The following is a 7,500-nucleotide window of genomic DNA, read 5'->3' as shown; positions in this document are numbered from 1 at the left end:
CTAATTACCCAAGCAGAAGGACAATGACACTAGCTAACCAACTGAGAGAGTAAAATAGATAGATGAATTACTTGCTAAAGGTGCCAGAAGAAGTGGAATCAGACTCAGTTTCAGTAGCCGTATTTGATGATGTTTCAAAGTAACTTCAGGAATTTAGCATTGAAGATAAGGACAGAAGAGGTAGCTTTCCGCCCACATCTAAATCTTAATGCAGCTCGTCCCGATCTGTCTCCGGTCGTAACTAAGATAGATCGATTAATCTCCGAGAAGTCCTAAAGCAGAAGTCATCTATTGAGGACAGGACTAGGCAGACGGAGCTTGAATAGCTTACTGAATTAGCTCAGTAAGGCCTACTCTCTTGAGTCTATAGGAGTTCAGTCGGTAAGATCAGGGCAGATATCCCCCCCTAAATCCAGTTAGTTGGAAATCTTATTTAGGGTAAATGGTTTAGCTCAACCATAATCAGAGGAACGAGCCACTATCGATTAGACAAGAACTGGCCTTTCTTTTTGTTAAAGAAATAAGACAGCCGGCGCAAAAGCAACAATACAGGAATCATAGAAGCTCAAGCCCTCAACTCGACCTGAGAAAACTGCAGCGGTTAGGCATCCTCTCATTGAGGAGGTCTTAGATAGAAGATGAGCCGTCTCTTATAGTGTGGGAGTATAACAGTAGCAGCAGTTATTGCCCCATACCCATGAGCATTGGCGTGAGCAGCTAAGCTAAGGTCGGAAAGGAAGAATGGGTGGGCTTACAGGCTACCTATTTCCTCAGCCGATAAGAGAATCTGTCTTCAGCACAGATCAAGGCTTGTCGAAGATCAGTATCAAGTCCTCTATCGCCGGACTAGACTATATTTCGAAGATTGAGGAGTGGCAACTCTGAATCAATTCCAGAACCTACTCCCGGGTAGTCTTTGACTACCTCTTTCCCCCGGCCCGGCTGGCTCTCCTACCTGGGATCCCTTCTCCTTGGAGAACTGCCACTCAAGACTGTTGGATCACTCATCAATGTCATAAGCTTAAATGATGGCTTTTGGGAAGCCGATGCTAATGAGACCGAGAGTAACGAAGTAGCTCGACCATAAGGGAGAGGAAAGAGTGAATCTAAAAAAGATAGTCCGACTTGCATGTGTTAAGCATATAGCTTTCTCTTCTCTCGAGTTCACTCCTTCCCTATCATGGAAGTTAGCTCAAAAACAACTCTTCTTTCTAGCTTGGTAATCCCTCGCTTTATTTACTTTTTTGAATGCAGTTCGGGATCGAACGAGGTTCTTACAAAGAAAGGCTATTCATCTTCCCTTATGGGCTTATGGATCTAGTGGATCGTCCCAGTCAACTACTACTTATACTAATTCTACTAACTACTTAGTTATCGTCACTGGCTGCAGATCTGGCTTGGCTCGATAGGCTATTGAATAGGATGGAGGAAGGCTTGTCCCTAGCTTCTGAAACAAGAGAACGGACCGACTCTAACTAATCCACTCCTACTAACAGGAAGTGTAAGGGCAGACCTCGTCCTACTTTCACTCTACTCTTTCCATTTCAATGCTAGCTCGATTGCAGCTAGATTGCTCAGTAGGGACTACTAATGGACTATCAGAAACGAAGTGGGGGATTGGACGACGGACGGGACAACTAGCTAATTGGGGACGGAGGGACAGAGAGAACTCTTCAACGAAAATAAATCTTTAAATTAAATAATAATAATATCGTTCAGTAGGAAATTTTTATTTTTAATTTCATTAAATAAAAGATAGAATCGTTCAGTAGGCTAATCTTCAAAGTTTATCGATTGAGACAGCGGCAGGCCCAAAGAGCTCTACAGTAGTGCCTTGCGAGATCGTAGCTCGTTCACCTAAGATGGAAAAGCACTTGGTTGAAAGCCTAGCAACGAGAAAAAAGAGTCCCATGCATCCTTTAGTCAACAACCATTAGTAAAGAATAGGATCAGACCAAGTGCGAGATTGGATCAAAAATAACGTATAGAAAGGATTTGCAACAGAGAGCCTCAACAGCATCCCTTAACCCACGCTTTTTGCTAGTAAATTGCATTTAAAGTTCCCGCACAGTTGATCCAGCAAAAAAGAGAATCTAGTCTCCGTGAGTCTATACCAAAATTACACTTTCTTTAAATACTTTTTATAGGTTATAAGGAAGCCTAATTTCCTAGGAAGAGAAGCGTGAGGAAAAAGAACAGAGAATAAAGGAGAAAGGAGGATGGAAGGGGACGTGTAAGCATGAAGGCGGATACTCTCAGGTCAATCTTGGTAGTGAATAGGGCAGCAGTTGGAGAGGAGAATCTTTCTATAGATAGAAGCAAGCGGGTACAAGATCGAAAATTTTTCACAATGGAATGGAAAATGATGATTCAAAGGGGCTTTGTAAGCCTTTCAAGCACCCTTGCTGGTCAGATGTTTCTGTATACCACTTTCTTGATTCAAGGTATGCCAATTTCTTGATTCCACTCCGCTTTCAAGCAAGATTTGGTGAGTGTTCAGTGTGCTTTAGTAAGAGTATGAAGGCTCTAGTGGGCTTACTCTTTTACCTGTCCACGCAAGCAAATGTTTTTGAAAAGCGCTATAAATCGTGGTCAACATTTTCCAGTGCTTCAGCGGGGGTTGACGGGATACTGAACTCATGTCGTATAGCCGCAGCGAAACAAAAATTATCGTAGAAAAGAGAAAAGTGGTTTCTTTATTCGTGTATAATGGAAAAGGGGTGCTTAGGATCGGGACACTGGTGATAGGGCAAAAATAGGGGGAAGAACAAAAGTAAAATCTATGGTGTCTCTAAAAAGGCGTCTCAGTACAGTGTTCACAATGGCGTTTTCAACTATTTTAGCTATTTTGATCGAGCTAAAGCTCTATAGATGGTATTTTCTATTTTCTAATTATTTAGTGTGCGAGTTGAGGTTAGAAATACATGAGGATCTCCTGTTATTACTTGTCTTATTTTTGGTTTTCGTATCATGGATCTTGGTTCGCACTTTCATGTATACTATCAATAAAAAAAAATCTTGGGTACCTAAGATTGATAAAGCTTTTTCCATTTCGACGTGGATTTGTGTTTTTTCTTTGTATTTCACGGAGTTCGCGCAAATCGTGGAATGCACTCACAAACCCGAAGATCTAGAATTGCGCTTAGGCCCCCTAGAAAGGGGGGAAGCGTCTCTTCCTAGTCTAAACGACCTTCCCGCCGTAGTCTATGAACAAGGGATTCAAATTCCAGAAAATAATTTGATCACCGTTGAGCTTAAACAGAACGAAATGGCTTCTCTAATAAATAAACTTCCTAAGGAAGAACTAAAAGACGTAATTCATGAGGACTCCATTCGAAAGCCACTAAACGCATTCACCGCGGAGCAGCAAGCACTATTGAGGGATCTAGCGATTAACCACTTTTCACTAAAAAATCAAATAATCGCTAGAATGAAAGATCTTTATCCCGGCGATGCGTGGGAGTTCACTCAAATAATTAGGGAGAAATTATTCGAAGGACGGCAAAAAGATCGGGAGTCTTCCTTGGAAGATCTCCAAAGGATGCTTTCCGCGTTAAACAAACAAAGGAAATCCGCGAGTTGCGCGAAACGGTTCCGATCTAATATTCACTATTGGGACTGGAAATAAAGAGACCCCTTCACTCAAAAAAGATGGAATAGAGCATCTGAGATATGGAAAGGTACTGGAATAGATCGGATTGCGGGCGGGTTGGGTAGGCAAATTTATCGCCGAAAGGTGGAGAGGGGTGCCGAGATCCTGGGCAGCGGGGTCTTCCCATCATGAGACTAAAGGTAAAGTCGCATAGAGCTATTGGTTCGAATCCAATTCATGATTCCGGTTAGGTCTTTGTTTTGTGAAAAATCTTTCCCTGACTTGATTGATGCAACTTGTAATAGATTTTATTGGAAGGATGTTGAGGAACGAAGACAGTGGTTTGAGTAACTAGCCTCTAAGGTTAGTGAGGTTCCTGTTATGGTGACTTTCACTATAGTGGGAAGAAGACAGGTGGGAGCGAGCAGAGCGAGAGCAAAGCAAGTTCCAGTGGTGGGTTGTCTTCCTGGTCCTATTTCAATCTTTTTCATGGTATGGAACTCACTTCATACCTGCAACAGAGGAAAAGCTGCGGTAATGCTTTCTCTCCGGCCTTTGCTAAAAACGTTGGAAGGAAATCTGTGCGAAGGCTTTCTGTGGGTAAGGCAAAGGTAGATGTAATATTGCGATATGTGTCTTACCTTGGTAATTCCTTTATTTACCTAGTGGGTCTAACTTTATGTCTAAGGAAGAGGAGAATCGCCACGTAAGCCTTTTCTCGAAAAAGGCCTTTCTTTTAGGATAGATCTTTCTTATTTATACAATAAAAAGAGGAAAAATTAGATCTTGATTTGCGGTGCCCCGACAGAGAAGAGGCCCTTCAAATCATGGCTGAAGTCCCCACGAAGGGATATATCACAGAAGTTGGTTTTTATTTTTACTTGAAAAGCACGGGAAAAGCAGACAGTTTGCCCTTCCTTATTAAAAGAAAAAATAGAGGATAGGATTCCTTGTAGGCTACTTCTTTACTATCAGAAAAAGATTCATTGTTTAAGGATGCAGCTTATTTGCTCCATCCTCTTTTTCTCTTGTCCCTTATCTTCTTATCTTATCTGATTGACTTTCCGCTCTTCTGAGTGGGAGTGTGTGTTGTGCCAGAAGGCTTGCGTATAGTATATATAGAAAGATTCGGAAAAGAGTTCTCGAGGATGCATCCCCATCTCCTCGTTCAAAGCAGCGTGGTAGATCAACACGCTTATCTTATATAAGAAATAAAATAAGCAGGGGAGCCTAGAAGCTCAAAGAGAGTCTGAGAAGCTTAGGCAAAAGCATACGCTTCATACGGGCTTTAGTTCCTTTTCTATATCCTTTTCTCAGAATATGCATTTTGTTCTTCTTCTTGTGAGACAAAAGTGCTTCTAGTGCATAAGCTTGAGGAAGTTCAAGGCCAGACCGACTACTCCAAGAGCACTCATCCATAAACCAGTTACCGGTACAAATAACATAAAGAAATGTAACCAACGTTTATTGGAAAAAGCAACCCCGGGACCAAAAGCGATTAGCAGTGACCATTGAATAAGTTTCTTCAGCTTGAGTTGGGTTAAAAGCACGGAATGTATTTGCGCCATCACCATCTTCAAATAAAGTATTTTATACGGTAGCACCCTGAATAGCGCATGGCAAAGCTGCGCCCATCACCTTTCTTTTCTACGCTTTCTTCTATTACGAAATGGAGAGTGAAGTTATAGTCCTGCTACTTTTAAAGCATCTCAAGCCAGCATAAAAAGTGTTTCCATCAGGGCTTTAGGCAAGCTAGCTAGTCAGTGAGCCAGAGAGGAGAATAAGAGGTTAGCAACGTACGAACGTTTTCCAAGTGAGCCACGGGAGTGACGGTTTTGCGAACTAGCCCGGAAAAGAAGCAAGCCTTTATGCGGATTCTGCACAGAGAAAGAAGAAGGAGTTGTGCCATCTCAGTGTTTTTGCCTTTTTCCCGGAATCGATTAGACTCGATGCCAATAAGAGAACAGGGCAAAGAACTTCACTTCTAAGCTGGGTTGTGCAAGTGAGCGCCTTTGTTGATCCGCTTAAAGAGTTCTTTCCTGGAATAAATTATTCTCAGCTTCTAGTCAACGGTTCTGCCACACCTGAATCAGACGATGTCTCCTAAGCCTTTCAGTCCATTACCGTTGAACAAGAGTGAGCAGAGATGGCGGTCTCACTGGTTTCCTTCCCAAGTCCTGTAAGAGGGAAGACTGATATAGATGCTTTTCCCGCTGGAGTACGAAGTGGCTGTGGAAGCTTTTACTCGCCATCTAAGCGATTGATCGAATTTGTATTCCGGAGAGGTCCTAGCTTTATGATATTGTCTTAAATGAATAAGCTATCCTTCTTAACCAGCCTTTAATTGCCAAAGAACCTCAGCTGCTAGTTTGAGCTACTGATACCGGAACCGGTCTCTCTCTGGATCTAAACCAGAATCAGGTTAGTCAAAGGCAATCAAAACGAGTTACACATGCTGTCAATCTTGCTTTTATCTGCCCTTCACTTTCATTCTAGCTTTCTGCTCTTCAAGAGGTTCTTAGAGCGAGGAGTTGCCTTTCACAGTGAGATAGCCGACTTACTATGATTTGATGGCATTCTATCTAAGAAAGACAAAGAAAGTAGGAAGTAATGAAAGAATGGATTGAAATCTTAATAAAGATGGACCACTGCCGAGGCCTAATCTCTTTCACTGAAGCGCGTAAAAAGTTTCAATTGAGAGTATACTCCGAGGAGAACTTATATCGAATGAGAGATAAAGGAGGGATGAAACGAAAAGGAAAGAGCGGAAAAAGAGCAGACAGCTGCAAGACCAGATACCAGAGAATCAACCAAAACTGGGAAATCAACTTCTAAGCAGAAGAAAGAAGCAAATTGAATAGGAGAGAGAGGGATTCGAACCCTCGATAGTAAACTATACCGGTTTTCAAGACCAGGACTTTCAACCACTCAGCCATCTCTCCGAATTCTCTCTTCCCTATGAAAAGTACTAATTAGCCAAGCGTCCATTGTCTAATGGATAGGACAGAGGTCTTCTAAGCCTTTAGTATAGGTTCAAATCCTATTGGACGCAATAGCAAATACTAGAAAGTAAGAAATTTGTCAGAGAGGTAATCCCTTCTTTCTTGGAAAAGGTGCTTTTGGTGGGAGTCAAAACCTGTAGTGATGACTATGCTTAACAAGCTCCTTTTAAACTCAAGTACGAAGAGTCGATAGTGCAATTCACCTTGGATTGAATGACTATGGGTATGGGATACGCTCATGACACTCCCATTTTCAGTAGGCAAGGGATTGATCAAGGAGAAGGCAAAGAACATAGGAAGAATCTTTCGTCCTCAGACTCGGTATACCTACTAAGAGTTGAGCAATCGCCTATACCTTCTATGGTCTCCTTTCTAAATAGAGACTTGCTCTTGGGGCACCTCTCCATCTTATGCATCTGCTGGTACTGCGCCTGAGCTAGTGTGACTGGATCCCGCAATCCCTCTTACAAAGCAGAAATTCCTTCTTTTTTTGTTACTTTCAAACGATTGTCAAATTCATTCATTATTTTTTGGCCATAAATAAAGTCGAGCCCGCCATTCTCATGCATTTCCCTTGAAACCACTACGGTTTTACACCTGAAAGTAGCTACCAATCTTTTACAAACTTCCTCCTGAGAAAGATCCCGCGTGAGATAGTGTTACTGACACATAAGGCTTCAGCGTGCTTTTCGCCAGTAGCTTCTCCTTTCTTTTCGTTTTTATTCTATATAAATACATACACAACGAATATCTATTCATAGGAGTGAGCGACCCATGGGGAGGAGGGTAGTGAATTCATTGTCTGAAAGTGGGAGTGAAAGGAGACTGCTTTTGCTTTGAATGCTTACCCAAGCTCTTTGACAGACTCGCGGGGTACCGATTTCCTCCTGCTTCGTGCGTCGGGCC

General features: G+C 42.2%; 1 non-coding gene across 1 annotated transcript; it reads right to left on the bottom strand.

Moving 5' to 3' along the window:
* Positions 1 to 6,451: 6,451 nt before the first annotated feature.
* TRNAS-UGA lies at positions 6,452 to 6,534 on the bottom strand. The gene has a single exon. It is a non-coding gene; the product is annotated as a tRNA-Ser (tRNA).
* Positions 6,535 to 7,500: the final 966 nt, after the last annotated feature.

The sequence above is a fragment of the Erigeron canadensis genome, unplaced genomic scaffold (assembly GCF_010389155.1).
Source record: "Erigeron canadensis isolate Cc75 unplaced genomic scaffold, C_canadensis_v1 Conyza_canadensis_unscaffolded:263, whole genome shotgun sequence".
Classification (NCBI taxonomy): Eukaryota; Viridiplantae; Streptophyta; class Magnoliopsida; order Asterales; family Asteraceae; genus Erigeron; species Erigeron canadensis.
The sequence above is the reverse complement of the archived record's forward strand: the minus strand, read 5'-3'. Positions and strand labels throughout refer to the sequence as shown.